The 6,000-nt window shown below is 43.7% G+C and overlaps 1 protein-coding gene across 1 annotated transcript in view; it reads left to right on the top strand.

The window, feature by feature from the left end:
* Nucleotides 1–2,705: 2,705 nt before the first annotated feature.
* Nucleotides 2,706–6,000, top strand: part of CTNNA1 (catenin alpha 1) — a 112,469-nt gene continuing 109,174 nt past the window's right edge. The window contains exon 1 of the mRNA XM_008930908.4: nt 2,706–2,845. The gene's annotated coding sequence lies outside the window, so the exon portion shown is untranslated. The remainder of the gene's footprint in view (nt 2,846–6,000) is intronic.

The raw sequence follows: 6,000 nt of genomic DNA, 5'->3' as shown, positions 1-6,000 counted from the left end.
ATTACTGTTTTATCTGGAGGTTAAATGATGGAAGGGAGGGAGAAGTGTAGACCAGACACTTCTGGCATTGCTGTTGTTCAGCAGAAGGTCAAGAGGTCATTTAGGTAAATACTAAATTTGCTGCTTTTCACTGAAGTCAAGAAGAGCTAATGCTCCCAGGATCACGTGTGGTGGTTTGTGCTCCCTCTTCCACTGCCTTTCCCACTCCCCCAGGGGCTCAGAGTTTTCATTCACTGCTTTATCCTGGGCACTTGTAGAGGTGATATCTATGCATATCTAAGGCTCTAAGAGGGAGATTATTCTTCCCATGTCTTTTTCTGGATGATACAACCTCAGCCCAGAAGATCCACTTAAATAAATGGGCTGCACAAGGGCTGCACTAGCAATGTAGCTTTACACTGCCACAAAGGTCAGTTTAATTTTTCATGTAAACAGGGCTGAGCTGTGTGCCTATAAAATGGTGTTTAACCTGTGTAACACCGAGCAGGTCAGAATTCATCTCCGCAAAGTGCTCTTGAGATCTTCAGCTGAAGCCATAGGTGGGTAAATGTTGTTTTTAATTGACTGGAATATTGAATTCAGACCCAGTGCTGTTGAACAGCAGAGGACAGAACTGTGGTATGCTCAGAAGCAAGAAGGTGAAAGTGGGTGTGAGCACAACTAATCAAGATGTACAAGCTGCCTGTTCTTTACCCTCTTTCTTGCAAGTATGTCCTTGTAATATATACTTGTAATACTAATTTCTTTTAGAGTGACTTAGAGACCTAATGAGTGTCATTGCTCGATGTTGGAGAGTTGCTCATGGTCTTGGATAATTCATGATGGGCTGTGGACATGTATGCACGTGACACATCTGGTATAAACTTCACTTACAATTTACCATACAGTTCATTCCAACCAGTACCTGATGTCCAGGTGTTTTGGAGTCTAAACAACCCGACACTTAAATTATTTATTCATTTAAAGACAGAGAAGTTGAACAATGAACTGTAAGTGGTGTGCAGGGGGTTTGATGTGATCTGATTGCCCTAGGTTGAGAGGTCCATGCAGCCTTTTGTCCTGTCCTTACCCATGTCATGATGTTTTGGTTATCCTGGTCCCATCAACTGTTTTTCAGTCTAGCCCTTGTCTGAGGCCCTAAATTACAAGCCCTTCACCTGGCCTTGGCCCAGCTGTCATCAACAGCAGGAGGAGGGAGTAAGGCGGGAGCTCTGCGGGTTGTTCCCGTTCCCTTGTCACTCTGTTGAGCGGTATCCTCTGCTCCTTTGATGCCTTTGGGGAGTGATGGATGCTCTTGGATGGTGTCTGGTGTTGTGCTCTTGTTCTCTGGTCATAACTATTGACCCCTACCACTTTACTGACTCCCACAATCATTTATCTTCCCTTCCCCATATCCTCCCCCACCTTTTTCTTGGGTGGTGGCAGTGTATAAAGCCATCCCTAAAAGGGAAACCAACAGGCAAGCAGTCAAACAAGCAGTAAAACCCTGAGAGAAGGGCAGACAAGTAGCATTGCTTCCCTGAGGTTCTCTGCCGAGCTCCAGCAGTGTAGGAGCTTCCTGAGGCAGGAGTTGGCGCCCGGGCTGAGCTCTGTTCCACAGATGTGCCCAGGGCTGGCAGGAGCCCACGTGGCTGCGGGCACTGCCCGGCCTGGCTGCCAGTGCAGACCAGCTCTGTCACTGTGTTCAGTTCAGTCACTGTGTCTGAAATTTAGAAGCCTTGTGAGCCCAATGACTTCATACAAACTATAAGTAAAATGTAAGATGCAAAATATTTTTTGAGTGAGTAAAAAGCAAGAATCTGGTTCGGCTCTGAGGGGCTCTGGAGTGGTTTAAATTTTGGTACAAAGTATTGGCTTTGTAGTTACTGCCACTTCCAGTGTTTGGAAGATGTATTTAATTACAAACCACTGCTGTTGGAAACACATTTCTTAAGTAACATTAAACAGTGCATCCTGAAAGCAGAGATGTGGGTAAGGCTTTTTGGACAACCTGTGTTTGTTACTTTGTGGCACTTCTACTGCCAGTGGAGTCCTCAATCACAGCTCTCTTATTTTGTATGGGTACAGAGAGGATTGCAGTATGACTGTGTGAGTGGTTTTTTCCCCCTCTCTTAGCTGGATTTGGAAGAAAAAATAATGACATAAAATGCAGTAAGAGTAGGGAAAAAAAAAGCTGGAAGGTTTATTTGTAGCAAAACAGAATAATGCAGATGCGTTGTGCAGGGTTCAAAGCTTATAACCTCAAGGAGAGAAGTTAATTTCTGGTTTTTATGCATCAGTACTTTAGCATCAGGTGTTCTAAGCTGGTTTACTTAGTTTACAAAATTGGTTAAGACAATTTGAATATAATTATTTGATTAACAGAATATTACTGTGGGCCTAGGGAGAAGTCAGTGGTTCTCAGTAAAAGATGCAGTGTTCAGCAGAACCAGAGGCAAAGTGCTGGTGGAAAGCCAATGGAACAGGATTTCTTGGCTCATCTGGTTTTTGTTCTGTAGCTTTGTCATGTTTCCTGTTCCTGGGGGTGAGAGAAGGGGTGGAGAGAGAAAAATGTGTCTTTAATCAGATGTAAGTTGGTTTCCACTTAGTAAATAGCTGTATTACTACCTTAAAATCTCTTTTTCCTGTAAGACCATTCAAACAGTGACTCTTTCCTCCCAAACCTTCTGGTTCCTTCCTGTTGCTTTTGTGGAATGTGGGTGGGACAGTGATATTCTTTTCTTTTTTTTAGCAGAAGCTGCTTTAATTGGTCATCCATATACGAAGGCAGTGACTGCAAAGGATTCCTGTCCAGGCAGATCATTGTTAGCTCTGACTCTCCTGCACCACGGTGCACCCTTAGCAGGTTTGTACTTGACAGGAGGTGGTTGTGGCTGTGCAGGTAACTCTGGGAAGCATCCAAAAATTCATGGCACCGCTGTGTTTTCATTAGTACCTGCTTTGCTCTTCTGGAGAAGCTGCAGAGTTCTCACCAGTCAGTGCTCGCTGTGCTCTGCAGCCTGGCTGGCACTTTGTGGGGAGAGGAGATGGTGTGTTAGAGCCTCCTGCCTTACCTACTCTCCTGGATAGCTGCAGTATTTAAAGATGCTTAACTCATCCAAACCACACTCGTACATTCCATTCATGTTCACTCCTTCTTCCTGGGGTTTGTTTTTGTGAATCCCTCCCCTTCTCTGCAAGTTGAGAGTTGTCTGGGGGCGTGTGGGGATGCTGCAATTCTTCCTGTGAAAGTAACTCATTGTTTGGAGCTGGGAGGTGGTGCTGAGGGTTACCCTGAACATAAAGTGAAATTCTCGGCCTTGTCACCTGTGGGGTTTGTTACTTTTTTTTTTTTTTTTAGATAATTGCTTTGTAATTTTTATCTAAGACTGACAGTGTTCCTGAATCAAAGTGAAGGACCAAGAAAGGACTCCTAAAGGACTTCTCCTAGGAAACTTAGAAAACGTTTTACTTTGAAGAGTCTTCACACTCCTTTGCTCTAGTAGCTTTTGCAAATGAAGGAAACTTTTTCCATTCTTAAAACATCATGAGTTTTTGTTATGTAGCCTTTAGTTGCTGCTATGCTGAGCATGCAAGTGAGAAAGAGTATGGTATTTAGTCTCTGTTAATACAAGACTGTCCATTTGCTCCATGTTTAAGCAGATTGTCTCATCAAACCTCTAATTATAGGGAGTCTCATTTTTTTCAAAACATGCATGTCAGTATTTGTGTACTTCTGACTGTTTTAAATTGCTAATGAAGGTCTAGATTTCCAAGATGTGGTCAGCTAAAAGCACTGAAGGGTATTGCATAACAACATATCAATTTAGGAATGAAAGTGCAGTTTCAGTGGGGTCAGATTCTGGTTATTTCTGATTCTTTAGCATAAACAGCACTTTTTATTGCAAGTTGAGTGCTGAAGAAGATCAGAACAAAAATTCCCAGGTTTTCTTTTCCCTTTATTGCCAGCCATCAGTGGGTTTCTGCAAGCTAAGCAAGAATCAGTTTTGCTGCACTGGCAAATTCTTGTGCCAATTGATAAAGTAGACTAATTTATAACAACCTTTTTCTTATTTAAGGAATATTTGTGGCAAAAATTAACTTGTTAAAAGGTTACCCCTTCTTGGATTCATTGCAAATGTGAGGTTGGTAATTGGAACCTGTGCTGGCATAGTTTGGGGTTTGAAGAGCTGTGCTCTGTAGCCACAGCCTAGTTATTATATCTGCACTGACTGTGTATCCCTAGGGTCTGAAACGTGTGCTGTGGTTCAGAGAGTGCCAGTAAGCTGTTCTTCCATTCTTTCTCAATGATTTTAGGGAAGCTTCACACAGTTTTCCACCTCAGGAGTGGGAGAGACACTGAGGGCTCTCAGTAGTTGAATTCAAGGGGTCCAGCCCTGCCTGGGCTGTAACATCCTCTCTACAGGCTGAGTCCCCTCACTGTGTTTGAAAGTATGAACCTATAGTTTGAGCCTACAGCTAAATGTGAGAGATGTGGCTGTGTGAGGGCTGGCTTTGGGAGCTGGAAGTTGCCATTGCTGCAGGGGTAAGTTCATGACAGATGTTACTGTTTGCTTAAAATGCAGGTGTGTTGCCCTTCTGCATGGCCAGAGCCATGACCTGACCCACAGAACAGCTAAAATACAGCACTTACAAATCTAGTGGTTACTTGTTCTGGTTTTGGAAGCTTGCTTTCAGGGTGGTAGTAGCACAGATCTTCAGCAAAAAATGGCAAAACCATCGTGAGGGCACACTGAGTGGTTTATTGTTAACAGCAATAGCTTGCTGCTCATGACACATCTTTTCTTTTTCCCAAATACGAAGTTTTGTAGCTAGAATATTAAAATTAATCTTGGTTATATAGGAGATCCTCTTTCTTAGAAAAAGCATGTGTGTCTTCTCAAGCAGTCTTGATACTCTGTCAGTCTTTGTGGAATTGGAACGCTGCGTGTGCTTTGGAATCTGGAAACTGTGCAGAAATGAATTGGGTGCTTGTTGGGATATACTGGGATATCCATCTGGACAGTTACATGGGTATAAGCCTGAGTTTGGTTCCTGCATTCTTTTAGGATGACATCCATGAACTGGAGCCTTAGTGTGACATAAATAAGTCACTAATTGCTCGTGCCTGCTGTGATGTATCTTGCCATGCACCTCCTTTCTAGCTCCTTTGAGACAAAACAATGCTGGCAAAAAGGAAATGATCAGGGCTTAACTCTTACATAGCTGAAGGCAAGAGGCTGCTGTTAGCACTGGCTAAGAAAACATCATATTTGTGGTTGTGGAATCACTGTTGTGGTCCCAGGAACACTGCAGAGTGTGCCTTCATCCCCTCAGTGACAGCTAGACTGAAATGGAGGCGTGAAAACCTGTTGTTGCAGAGTGTTCCTGATTTTGATGGCAAATGAGTCGCTCAAGATCCCCAGCACTGTGACAGTTTGGAAGCTGCTGGGAGATGGCACACAGTGCTTTGGGGGTTGTGTTGCATCTCAGTCTGGTGATGTGCCCCATCCCCACTCTGTGTGACGGGGCCTGGGGTGGGGTGGCTGTGCTGCCAGAAGGGGAAGGTGAGGGGCTCTGTGGCTCTGCTGGCAAGGCGGTGGGCAGGAGATAACACCCATGTGGGAGAGGAAAGAGTTCTAAATGCCATGGATTTTTGTGGGGATGCTGGATTAGGTTACATCTCTTTACTCAGTAGCAAGGTCTAAAGATTTACTAAACCAGCTGAGAAGGGGAGAAGCATTTGTTTCTCACTGGTTCTGTAAGGCTGTCTGATGAGCTGTTTCAGATGCCTCTCTGTGGGCCTTCTCCACAAGAGCAGCAGAGAAAAACATATGAGAAACAGATTATGAGAGCTAGAACTAGAATGGCACTGGTGAGAAACAGGCTTGTCTGAGCCCAAACATTGTCTTTTCTCTTAGTTGGTTACTGCAGTTGAGATAGAAAAGGTGTAGCAAAGTTGAATATACTTGAGTGGCAGAAAATACTTTGATAATAAAAGAACATAGTCATTGATTTCTA

This window comes from Manacus vitellinus, unplaced genomic scaffold, assembly GCF_001715985.3.
Source record: "Manacus vitellinus isolate BGI_N305 unplaced genomic scaffold, ASM171598v3 scaffold_25_pilon, whole genome shotgun sequence".
In the NCBI taxonomy this organism is placed as follows: Eukaryota; Metazoa; Chordata; class Aves; order Passeriformes; family Pipridae; genus Manacus; species Manacus vitellinus.
The sequence above is the reverse complement of the archived record's forward strand: the minus strand, read 5'-3'. Positions and strand labels throughout refer to the sequence as shown.